Raw genomic sequence first — 13,760 nt, forward strand, 5'->3', positions numbered from 1 at the left:
GATGACATGCACACAATGGAATATTATTCAGCCTTAAAAAGGAAGGAAATTCTGGTGTGTGCTACAATATGAATGAATCTTGACAACATTATACTACATGAAATAAGCCAGATACAAAAGGACAAATATTGCATGATTTCACTTAGATTAGGTACCTAGAATAGTTAAATTCATAGGTTAAATAAGTGAAATAATGATTATCAGGGGCTGGTTGGAGAGGGGAATGGAGAGTTATTATTTAATGGGTATAGAGTTTCAGTTTGGGAGGATGAAAAACTTTCATGATGGACAGTGTGATGTTTGCACAATGATTTGAATGTACTTAGTGCCATTGAACTGTACATTGAAAATTGTTAAAAAGGTAAAATTTGTTATGTATAGGTACCACAATTTTTAAAAATCAGTATCGTAAAGAAAGAATATGCAAACCCTGAGAGCTAATGAAAGAAGTGTTCCAGGAAATAAGAAGAATCTGTATGCCTGAGTTCAAATTTAGACTCTGCCACTGAACTAGCTGTGTGCCTCCTTTCCTCATCTGTAAAATGGGAACAATAATGAAGATTAAAAGAAATAATGTATGTAAATCTCTTCAGCACCTAGGAGGTGTTCCATAAATATTATTTTCCTTTTCAGTTAAAAAACCACTCTACAGTTTGAAATTTTTCCCTCAGAAGAATTAGACTTTGGGTGTATTAATGGACATCTTTCTCGACAAACAGAGAATAACTTCAAAGATGACATAGGGTGGCTGTCAGTGAGCAAGGAAGTGCCAGGCTTGTGCAGGAAGGGTACCCCCTCCCTGAAGCAAAGACTGAAAATACACAAAATGCACCCGTAAACATGAGGCCGCCTCTGACTGGCAACTACCCCTGCAGCATAGGTCTACTGCCCAAATCCCAGAAACATCAAACATCATGATTGTGTTTGATTTTTACCTTAAAGAATCTTTATAACTAAACAAAGTATTAAGGCGCAAGAACTAAGGTATAAATTCCAAGTTCTCAGAAAACTGAGAGAGTCTGCTTAGAAATGGACAGATGATTCAGTCTCTCTCAGTGGAGTTCACTAGCAGAGAAAATGGTTCAAGGGAGATGTAAGACAGTGTACTGTTGGAGAGCTGTCACTACCACTGGTTAAAAAAGAAAATGGAAAATTATTATAACTATTGAGTGTGTGACTATAAAGATTTTTTAAAACATCATAAACATTAAAAAAAGCACTTGGATATTCTCAAAATTTCTAAGCATTGTCACGTTCCTGGTTTATGCAAGAAGTAATTTTCTATCATAAAGGGTGTCAAAACCCTAATGGAAAAATACTTCCAAAAATAAACGAGTGACCAAATCTCCTCATCGCCTTCTTTTAAGATACCTGCATCATGCAGATGCAGCAATGCAAAGCAGGATACACACGCTCAGATATGTTATTAATTATACTGCATCCCACACGTCAACATATTTAAAAACTGCAAAGAGCTTTAGAGATTATTTATGGTAGAGCTGAGACAGGAATCCAGGGCTCCATTTCTCATTCAGTACATGTCCCAGTGTATGCACTGCTGCTCCAAGGGGGTCACAATGTAGAGTTCATAGAACCCCACTAAGCCCCCATAACTGATACCAACATAACAGAGCCAATGTAAACTCAGAGCTATTAGGACAACTCTGACTGTGAGCCTCAGTTGCCACTTCATCCAATACAGAACTTAGTCACCCCCTGATTTCCACCTGCTCTTAGAATACACAACTCTTTTCCCAACATGTGACCATATTTTGCTTAGCTTTGTTGCCTGGTTGTTCATCAATCCCATGCCAACCCTGTGAATAACAGCCTCCAATGATGAATTCAGACGACAGGTAACTTGTCTCCTGCTTTGCATCACAGGCATTCTAAAGAGACACCCCCGTGGTCTTAATTCATGGAAGACAATCATTTCCACTGTACAAAATTCAAAACCTAAGGGAGGCAGTTTGGTAATTTAGCATTTTTGTTTCATGTGAAAATATTATTTCTAGTTCATAATGGGAAGTTCACAAACATTGTGTCTTACCATTAAAAGCTTTCAGAAGTGTGTAATCTAGGCTCTTTATAGGTATGTTCCCTATAAAATGAACAGAAGAATAACATACCATTCTGTCTACAAAGAAATACCTTCAATATCTTCTGTTGCTTAAGGAAAAGTGTCTTTAATTTAGAGCTGAATTAGTCATACAGATAAACACTTTATAGTCCTTGGAATCTGAAGTTAGTTTTAACAAGCTTTTAAGATAAATTAAGAGTGTGTTGTATCTGTTGTGCTGTGATGACTGTGGATTAGAAGAAGAAAACACACAGGCTCATCCATTCAGGAATATTTTTTTTGGCATCATATTCTGTGCTAGACTCTTTATGGAAGTTCTATATTATATGGATCTTGCCTTCAGGGATCTGAAATGAGGGCCCAGCATTCAACAGTGTTCCCCCTCCCCCAAATTCACGTCCACCTGGAACCACAGAAAGTGGCCTTGCTTGAAATAAGGTCTTTGCAGGTATAATTAAGATGCAATTTAAGATGAGGTTATACTGGATTAGGGTGGGCCCTAAATGCAATCACTGGTTTCTTTATAGGAAGAGGAGAGAACACACAGACATATATACGCTCAGACACACAGGGGAGAAACCCTCGTGAAAGTGAAGGCAGATATTGGAGCAATGCATCTATGAGTCAAGAAGTGCCAAGGATTGCTGGCAATGACCAGAAGCTAGGAGAAGCTCCCTCCCTAGATCCTTTGAGGGATCATGGCCCTGCCAACCCCTCATTTGGGACATCTGGCCTCTAGAACTGTAAAATAATTCATTTCTGTGGTTTTAAACCACCCAGTTTGTGGTAATTTGTTACAGTAACCCTAGGAATCTAATGCAAGCCCTCATCTCCAAAGAGTCTAGCTTAATTGGTGAACTTGGGCATCAGTACTCTTATAAAAGGTCCTCAGGTGATTCCATGTTTGAGAACCATCATTCTAGTTTGGTGATTTTTAAAGAAGCAGCAGCAGCAGCAACTGGGAACTTAACAGAAATGCAAATTCTCTGGTCCCACACAGCCCTAGCAGATTCTGGGGGTGAGGTCCAGCAATTTGTAGCTTATCAAGCTTTCCAGGTGATTGTGATGCCACTAATGTTTGAGAACCACTGCTCTTGTTGGTAAGGGAGACTACAGAGCAATGGAAGATTATCAACAAATGGGAATGGAGAAAAGCAGTAGGCAGGAATATTTTAGAAAGTATGGGAAGAGTATTTGTATGTTGTCGTGGGTGGCACTAAGACAGTGCATCTGAGAACCTCAACACCAGGCATTGCTTCAAAGTAAAGGTGTGTCCAAACAATCATCTTCCAAGTTCAACTTTTGAAGGCAAACTGTTTTCAAGTTTGGTGAGCTATCCTTATAATGTTGTTGATATTAGGCCACCCAAACTCTTCCTTAAGATTGCATGTGGGCCAAAAATAGCAGAGTAGGAGACCCCAGCCTCAATCACTCAAAAGATCAACAATTAGACAGCTATCCACAGACAAAACAGCTCTAGGAGAGTTCAGGAGACCACTTAAGAAATTTAGCAAAACAGTGGAACAAAAAACCTGAGAATAACCTCACAAAAAAGGAAGACAGCTTCATTTTGCTTTCATTATCCCATTCCCCAGGCCAACACTGCTCAGAACCAAGAAGGAATTCCCCAGCTAGAAAGAGTTCCCCTCCCTGGGAAAGTGAGAGCACAGTGAGCAACCAGCTTGCCCAGTCTTTTGATACATGGCATGAAGGACCTGCTTTGGTTTCACACCACCCAGAGACTGGCAAACTTGAGACATAATAGAAAGAGCTAGGAACAAGGAAGGGCAGGGGCTACCAATATCAGCCACAGAGCAGGAGTGACCGTGGTTCCCAGTGATCACGTCATCTGCATATAATGACAATTTTACCTCTTTCCTACCAATTTGAATACATTTTATTTCTTTTTCTTGTCTGATTGCTGTGGCTAGGAATGCCAATACTATGTTGAATAGAACCAGTGAGAGTGGGCATCCTTGTCTTATTCCAGATTTTAGCTGAAGGCTTTTAGCTGAAGGTTTTCAGCTTTTCACCATTAAGTATTATATTGGCTGTGAGTTTGTCATAAATAGCTCTTATTATGTTGAGATATGTTGCCTCTATACCCACTTTTGTAAGGGTTTTTATCATGAATGGATGTTGAATTTTATTGAATGCTTTTTCTGCATCTATTGAGATGATCATGTGACTTTTGTCTTTTCTTTTATTGATGTGGTATCTCACATTGATTGATCTGCATATGTTGAACCATCCTTGTGACCCTGAAATGAATCCAACTTGGTTGCATGTATCTTTTTACAAGCAGAAATATTAACGATCAGAACTTCAAGTTCTTGGGACTCCCCTGGTGGTACAGTGGTTAAGAATCCGCCTGCCAATGCAGGAGACAAGGGTTCGTTCCCTGGTCCGGGAAGATCCCACATGCTACAGAGCAACTAAGCCCATGCACCACAACTACTGAGCCTGCACTCTAGAGCCCACAAGCCATAATTACTGAGCCTGCACACCACAACTACTGAAGCTGGCATGCCTAGAGCCCATGCTCCGCAACAAGAGAAGCCACCACAATAAGCCCATGCACTGTGACAAAGAGTAGCTCCCACTTGCCACAACTAGAGAAAGCCCACGTGCAGCAACAAAGACCCAGCACAGCCAAAATTAAAAAAAAAAATTTTTAATAAAAAAAAAACCCAAACTTCAAGTTCTTGTAGTGGTGACTGTGCAGTCGTAGTCTGGGGCATCTGCGGCATCTGCCTGGAGTCCTGACAGAGCTGCCCAAACAGTGGTTCATGGCTCACTGACATCAAAATCAATTTGTGTGGGTATCAAAAAATGCAGCTTGTTGTGTTCCACCCCAGAGCTTCAGAATCAGAGTCTCTGTGGTTGGGAGCTCAGGAACCTGGATTTTAACAATTTTCATAGCTGATATTTTAGTACATTGCATATTGAGGTATCTGTCATAGAGAAAGCCCTGGATTCAAAGTCAACAGGCCTGAATTTTAATCTCTTGTCTCACATGTACCATGTAGTCCTGAGCAGTCCTTGTCACTTGTTTTGCAACTTGGTTTCTTCACTGTCAAATGCAGATAATAATACTTGCCTTGCCCACCTTATAGGGTAACCATAAGCCTCAAAAGAGTTAAAACCTCCAAACTGCTGTAAATGTTACAGGGCTGGGACTAGGGTGAGGACAGTGAGGGTGCAAAATTTAAAGGGGCACAAAACAACTCTGTAATCAAGATAAATAGTATTTTAATGAAATATTTTTTAAAACTAAGAATTAATGCAAAAAATCCATGATAAACAAAACATCAAAATTTTCAATAAATACAGGATCAATATTACCAAATTTTCCTTTGACCTCAATCTCTAATATAGTATAGCAACAACATCATTGCTGATCCCATCTTTATTTAAAATTTTGATGCTTTGATCATCTTGGGGGTTTTAGTATTAATTTTGATTTTTGAAAATACATCATTAAAATGTTATTTTTTTATTATTTGAGGAGTGATTGGCACCCACTTAAATTTTGTGCCCAAGGCAAGTACCCCACAGGCCTCACCCGCCTCATCCTAGTCCAGGCCCTGTGGTTGTGCACCTGCAGGTTATCTGGCTCTGACTCTTTCCACCTCCAAAGTTCTCTCAAATAGTTGTATACACATGTCCAAGGCCCTGCTGACACCTTGGCTAAATTCCAACTATTTTTTTTATAAGGATGATCTTGGTTTTTGTTTTGTTTTGTTTGTTCTCATTGTTGTTGTTGTTTTGGCTGCATCACGCGGCTTGCGGGATCTCAGTTCCCCGACCAGGGATTGAACCCGGCCCGGCAGTGAAAGCGCTGAGCCCTAACCACTGGACCATCAGGGAATTCCCTAAATTCCAACTATTGAATGGTGTGAACAGGGTCCCAAGAGCAGAGGGCAGGCATGCATTCAGTACTTTTCAGGGGGCTTCCCTTCCCAGACGCCACTGGAGGAGAACTCTTCATGGGGATATTTGGTGTGTGAACCAGGCTAACTCGAGTAACCAGAAAATCTCCTCCAGCAGCTACACACCCATCCCAAGGAAGTTTGGATTTACAGGTTGCCTCATCCATAGCTTTCTATTTCAGAGGCTATTATGTACCAAGGGCTAACTTCTGTTCCCTTGTGCTGGAGACAAGAATAAATGACACCTGGCCTGGATAGCTAGTGACCAGGGCGTGGAATAATATATAAGGGGCCTAAAAGTGAGGGAGAGGGGTCTATGATCTGAGAAGAAAGCAGCCCCATCCTCTTCATGCTGCTGCAGCTGGTTCTCCCCATCACTCAAGGTGGTAACTTAAAATTCAGTGATAGGACACAGGTCAGGTGGAAGTCAGGTGTCTACCTTCTTCCCTGCTGCCAGCCTGAGAGATCTGGGATAATGCCTTTAACTTTTTTTTTTAATGACTTTGTTGTTGTTCTTTAAGATTTTATTTATTTTGTTGCGCCAGGTCTTAGTTGCGGCTCACAGGCTCCTTAGTTGTGGCATGCAAACTCTTAGTTGCGGCATGCATGTGGGATCTAGTTTCCTGACCAGGGATCGAACCCGGGCCCCCTGCATTAGGAACATGGAGTCTTATCCAATATGCCACCAGGGAAGTCCCCAATGTCTTTAACTTCCTTCATGGGACTCTGATATTTGTGTGATGTCTGCTATACAGGGAGGAAAAGGAAGGGCAAGGATGATATTAAAAGGGAGAGGGCCAGGCATAAGACACCCAGCTGGGCAGCCTGGAGGACTCAGGGACCATAAAAATAAGCATCTGGCCTTTATAATGCAGCAAATATACTTGGATCTGCCCAACTCCAGAGCCACCACTGAGTGAACATGGATCTGAGAACAAGTGAGCGACAGCCCCAGAAGGAAAGGCAAGTAAGAAAAAAATTAACTCCTCAAGTCCTTGACACCACACACTGAAACTAGAGACAAACAATATTATGACATTCTCATCTGTGACTTTTCCACCTGATATTTTCCTTTCTTGCAATGCTTCCCTGGCCCATGTGTAATGATTTTTTAGGGTAAAATGTTCTGCAGCTTATCACATATCTGGAAAACTTTGGTGGGTGTGGTAGGCTGAATAATGCTCTCCCCCCAAAATGTTCATGTTCTAATCCCCAGGAACTGTGACTACATTACCTTATATGGTAAATGAGCTTTTGCCGATGCGATTAAGTTAAGGATATGGAGGTGAATAATTCTTCTTTAGTTTCTTGGTTAGCTACTTCCTGCTGTTTTCCCTTTGCTCTTCTCTTCCCTTTTGCTTACACTTTTTTGTCTAAAGATTTATCCTTTCCTGTTGCCTTTTGCGGGCTATGTTTCTGCTTTTGCAGGAACAGGTTTAGCTGACAACTTTGCTGATTTCCACTTGCGCTCCTCCTTCGCTGCCCCTTCAGTGGAGCTGACCTTCCTCTTGGGCATCTTGGTGGCAGGTAGGGCACGGGCTGGGTGCCTGTGGGCTGAGACACATGAGAGCCTGTGAGAAGCTAGGCTGCCTGGCTGCTCCTCTCACCACACAAGGGTCTTTATAAGAGGGAGGCAGGAGGATGAGAGGAGAAGGAGCTGTGAAGACATAAGCAAGAGGTCAGAGAGGTATGTTGAAGGGGCCTCTAGAAGCTGAAAAAGACACAGAAACAATTTCTCCCTGGAAGCCTTGAGATGAAACACAGCCGGGCGTCAGCTTTATTTTAGACTACTGATGTCCAGAACTGTGAGAGAGTAAATTTGTGTTGCATTAAGCCACTAGCTTATGGTAATTTGTTACAGTAGCAATTGTTAACTAATACAGTGGGTAATAGGGTAACACCAGTCATTCTGATTTTTCTAAATTGTGCCTAGAGGTAAGCAAGCAATGATCCTGCCTTGGGAATAATTTGGTGATAGATGTTCAAAGCTAGCAAGACATTTCTTTTCGTTTGTACGTGGAGGGCCTCAAAGCTTATTTGTGCTGAACACGGCATAGTGCATAAGCCTGACACTTTGACAGCACTCGCGACAATGCTATATACAATTAGGCACTTAACACATGTTTTGTCAGTCTTAATAGGAATAACAACTGATTGTGGGTCAACTGGTCTTTGACAAATGAACACAGGGAATACATGGAGCAAAGACAGTCTTTTAACAAGTGGTGCCTGAACAACTGGACAACCACTTGCAAAATAATAAATATACATACAGACTCTACACACTTTACAAAAATTAATTCAAAATGGAACTCAGACCTAAGTGTAAAACAGAAAAATATAAAACTCCTGGAAGATAACACAGGAGAAAATCTAATGACCTAGGGTTTAGTGATTACTTTTCAGATATAACACCAAAGGTTCAATCCATGAATGAAAGGATTGATAAGCTGGACTTCACTAAAATTAAAAACTTCTGCTCCGGGAACAACAATGTTAAGAGAACCAGTAGACAAGACACAGACTGGGAGAAAATATTTGTAGAAAACGTATCTAATAAATGATTGTTACCCAAAATATACAAAGAACTCTTAAAATCCAATAAGAAAACAAACAACCCAATTTAAAAAATGGACCAAAGACCTTAACAGACACCTTAATAAAGAATATGTATATAGTTAGCAGATAAGCATAAGAAAAGGTACTCCACATCATATGTCATCAGAGAAATACAAATTAAAACAATGAGATACCACTACACACCAGTTAGAATGGCCAAAATCCAGAACACTGGCAACACCAAAAGCTGGTGAGGCTGTGGAGCAACAGGAACTCTCATTCATTGCTGGGAATGCAAAATGGTACAGCTATTTTGGAAGATACATCGACAGTTTCTTAACGAAACTAAACATACCCTTATCATATGATCCAGCAATTGTCTCCCTGGTATTTACTCAAAGGAGTTGAAAACATATGTCCACAAAAAAAAAAAAAATCTGCATAAGAATGTTTATAGCAGCTTTATTCATAATTGCCAAAACTTGGAAGTGACCAAGATGTCCTTCAGTAGATTATTGGATAAACAAACTACAGTACATTCAGACAATGGATTATTATTGAGTGCTAAAAAGAAATGAGCTGTCAAGCCATGAAAAGACATGGAGGAAAATTAAATTCATATTACTAAATGAAAGAAGCCAATCCGAAAAGGCAACATACTATATGATTCCAACTGTATGACATTCTAGAAAAGGCCGAACTATGGAGTGAATAAGTTAAATGGTTGCCAGAGCTTGGCCAGTAGGAAGGACAAATAGGCAGAGCACAAGAGAATTTTTAGGTTAGTGAAACTACTCTGCATGATACCATAATGATGGATACATGTCATTATATACTTGCCTAAACCCATTGAATATACACCACCATGAGATAACCCTAAAGTAAACAGTGGACTTTGGGTAATTATAATGTGCCAATGTAGGTTCATCAGTTGTAATAACTATACCACTCTGGTGGGGGATGTTGATAATGGGGGAGATTGTTCATGTCTGGGAGAAGTGGGTATATGGAATATCTCTGTACTTTCTGCTCAATTTTGCTCTGAATCTAAAATTGTCCTAAAAATATAAAATCTTTATTTTAAAAATTGGGGAGTGGGCCTCCCTGGTGGCGCAGTGGTTGAGAGTCCGCCTGCCGATGCAGGGGATACGGGTTCGTGCCCCGGTCTGGGAGGATCCCATATGCCGCGGAGCGGCTGGGCCCGTGAGCCATGGCCGCTGGGCCTGCGCATCCGGAGCCTGTGCTCCGCAACGGGAGAGGCCACAAGAGTGAGAGGCCCGCATACCGCAAAAAGAAAAAAAAAAAAAAATTGGGGAGTAAGTAGTGTAAGAAATATTCAAATATCAATTCAAATGAAATATCAAATTCAAATGAAATTTGAAATTCACATTTCAGGGTTAAATTTTAAATGAAATAATAGGTATAAAGAATGTAGTCCATGATATCCCCAGTAAATAGTAGCTCCTCGTACTAGTACAAGGGAAACTGACAGAACCATGACATCCTCCTAAGCAGTGTCTGGGACTATATTACCTCTAAAAGGCCCAGCTTTCCATTGTAAATTTGTGCTAAAGATTAGCCAGTTGTTTGGCAGAACAGGCTAGTCCATTTCAATGATCTGTTAATTCCTCTTGCTGAGAGTTTAGTCTTCAGTCATCTTTGTGCTGAGAACAAAGCCAGGCAACTGGTTTGTAAGCTAGCCCTCATGAAGATGGAAACTCTGTCTTATACTTCTTTGAATGCCCTCTGCTGCATCTAACACTGTGCTTTGGACATATTTCTGAATTTTTATTTATTTAATTTCTTCAAATGGGGTCTTATTTCTGATGTACTCACCATAATGAGAACAGGATGATCCTTCCTCCAACTCCGAGGGTGTGAACTTACATGACTGGGCAATATGTGCCTTTGTAGTATTTGAAGAATGCAGAAGTTAGACTGGTAACTTTTGTTTTATCAACAAAGCAGGATATAAGACGGTATATAAGGCATATTCTCTTATGTGAAAACAGGGTATAGAAAATAGCTGGAAGGAAATACTCCAAAATGTTAGCAGTAGGTTCTCCTGGGCGAGTCTGATTATGGCTGATACATACAGAACCTCCTTTAGACCTAAGTAAGGGGTATTTTAGAGTCGTCCACATACCACAATCACACACAGATAAATTTATTAAAAACACATGGGTAGGACTTCCCTGGTGGCGCAGTGGTTGAGAGTCTGCCTGCCGATGCAGGGGACACGGGTTCGTGCCCCGGTCCGGGAAGATCCCACATGCCGCGGAGCGGCTGGGCCCGTGAGCCATGGCCGCTGAGCCTGCGCGTCCGGAGCCTGTGCTCCGCAACAGGAGAGGCCACAACAGTGAGAGGCCCGCGTACCGCAAAAAACAAAAACAAAAACAAAACACATGGGTAAAATAGATGACTAATAAGAACCTACTGTATAGCACAGGGAACTCTATTCAAGACTCTATAATGGTCTACATGGGAAAAGATTCTAAAAAAAGAGTGGATATATGTATATGTATAACTGATTCACTTTGCTGTACACCTGAAACTAACACAGCATTGTAAATCAGCTATACTCCAATAAAAATTAAAAAAACAAAAACATGGGCCTCTATCACTCAGGATCTGCTGCTCAGAGTTGGCACAGCACAGCTCATAGGTCTGAACATCCACCTTCATGACCACACTGTTCAGGCCCTAGGGAAATGCATTTCCACATCTCTTGCCCTATATCCTCAAAAGAAAAGGTGACAGGATTTGAAAGCTGTGAAAGATCGTGGGTTATGATGATGACATGGCTTTGGAATGCTCGGACGATGTGAGGGAAAAGAGCACTGGGTTAAGAGAAAAGTCAAACTTGTCAAATTCCTCCTTTAAGATAACATGAATGCAAGAGATTCTTTCATAACAAAGTATCATTTCTCAATAATGTCAAGAAACTTTTTTCTTTCTTCTCTTGTTCTAATCCCTGGTTCCCATGGTATTCAATTCAATTAGCACAATGTTTCACAAAAGCTGCAAATGGTGGCTTATGAGCATTTTATGATTTTAACATTTCATATTACTTTTAAATTTGCATTCATGTATCATGGCAGCAATTCTTTATATTGGCAACCTGATGAACATAGAATGTTTAAATTTTTAATGGTTTTCTCTTTATAAAAATAGATAAGATTTAATTAAAATATTAATATACCTAGTGAAATTTTGGCATTTATTAATTATAATTTGTATTTTAATCTTTTAAAGTTATTAGGTAATTTTGCATATTTTAAAAGAAAACTTTTGGAAACATATAAAATAACTTTTATACTTAATTTATATGTTCTCATAAATCTGTTTGATTTTTGTATACTTTGAAATAATTTTTGAAACCCTTCAGACGATTACTATGAGTTGAAAATAAATTATGTAAACATCTTGAATATAACAACAAAATCAGTGATTTTGCAGAAGGCAAGAAAAATTAATTTTATGAAACAAATACATAAGTTATATAAAATCTTTATCACTCACTCAACTATCATCACCAGCCCATTAACAGATGAGTCAGATATGTGCAATAATAATGAAATTTAGTAGTCTGATATTTTGCAAGACCTCAGATACATTAAAACCATAGCTTTACACATATATTTGGTTTTTGTTATTATGAGAGTATATTTGTCAAGATAGGAGGATAAAATATATTTTATTTACCAGTTTGTAATAAAGAACTAAAATCCCATCAGAAGTGCTAGCTTCAGTAATCCCCTTAGGCCTATGGTTGATGGAGTGTCCGTCTCCTCTCCCGTGCCAGATAAAATGTAGATTAAAGCCATGGTGGATTGTCCCCAAATGGCAGTATCCCTGACCTGTGCAGAACAGAAGGAAGGTGGCCTGGATGGAGTGACTGATTCACCTTGAAATGGTGGTTTCACAAAAGAGACTGCCCAGCAGCTCCAGACCAGAATTTTAAAGTGCCTTAGGACCCAAATCCACAGGGAGAGGGTAAATTATGTCCCCAGACTGACATGGTAAGAAGGAACAGCATAGAGATAGGGAAATGGGGGAACTTGAACCCCACACATAATGTCTCTCGTGATAAGCGTCTTTAGTTGTTTCTCTAGCACCAACACTCAGATATGTTTAAGATTAAAAGTACTTGAACTTGACAGACAGCTGAGAGCACCCATTGTCTCAAGAGCAGAGATTCTTTGCAAATGATAAGGTACAAACACTGTCAAATGGGTCCCTTTGCACTGCACTGCAATCTCCAGCCATAAAGGCTGCCAGGACCAGCAGGGGCAAAGCTCACGGCCATCCCTCAAAACAAACACCAGGCTCCAGCTGTCTGAGGGCTCCCTGGATTACATAATGACAGAGGCCTGAGCAGCTAGGGCTTCGGATGTGTCTATTCAGGGGAATTTCCAGCCCTGGGACTCAGAAGGAGAAGCGGCCTGTGGAGAATGCTGTATGGTCCTGGTGAGGAAAGCTACTAAGCAGGGAAACCCCAAGATGAAGCTAGCTGGGCTTCTCCAGCCTTTTACCCCTCTTTTCTTGGAGCTTATCCAGGTAGCAAGCTCACTGCTGAAGCCAGATCTAGGCCCATGGATTTGTATCTTCTTCTGGTAGAATATTTTTTTTTCTTTTTCTTTTTTTGCGGTATGCGGGCCTCTCACTGTTGTGGCCTCTCCTGTTGCGGAGCACAGGCTCCAGACACGCAGGCTCAGCGGCCATGGCTCACAGGCCCAGCCGCTCCGCGGCATGTGGGATCTTCCCAGACCGGGGCACAAACCCGTGTCCCCTGCATTGGCGTGGACTCTCAACCACTTGCACCACTAGAGAAGCTCAGAATCTTTTTTTTTTTTTTGGCTGCATGGCATGCAGGATCTTCCCTGACCAGGGATTGAACCCATGCCCCCTGCAGTAGAAGTGTGGAGTCTTAACCACTGGACCGCCAGGGAAGTCCCTGTATCTTCTTCTGGGATCATGCTGCCAGGAAATGTCTCCCTTGAGAGGAAAGTTGGATTCTCTGGACTCCACGGGGCTCCAGGTTGTATAGCACAGTCTGTTCTCATCAGTTATCTATTTTATACATAGTAGTGTATATACGTCCATCCTAATCTCTCAATCCATCCCACCTCCCCCTTCCCCCCTTGGTATCCATATGTTTGTTCTCTACGTCTGTGTCTCTATTTCTG

The sequence above is a fragment of the Mesoplodon bidens genome (assembly GCF_964165515.1).
Source record: "Mesoplodon bidens genome assembly, chromosome: 9".
Classification (NCBI taxonomy): domain Eukaryota; kingdom Metazoa; phylum Chordata; class Mammalia; order Artiodactyla; family Ziphiidae; genus Mesoplodon; species Mesoplodon bidens.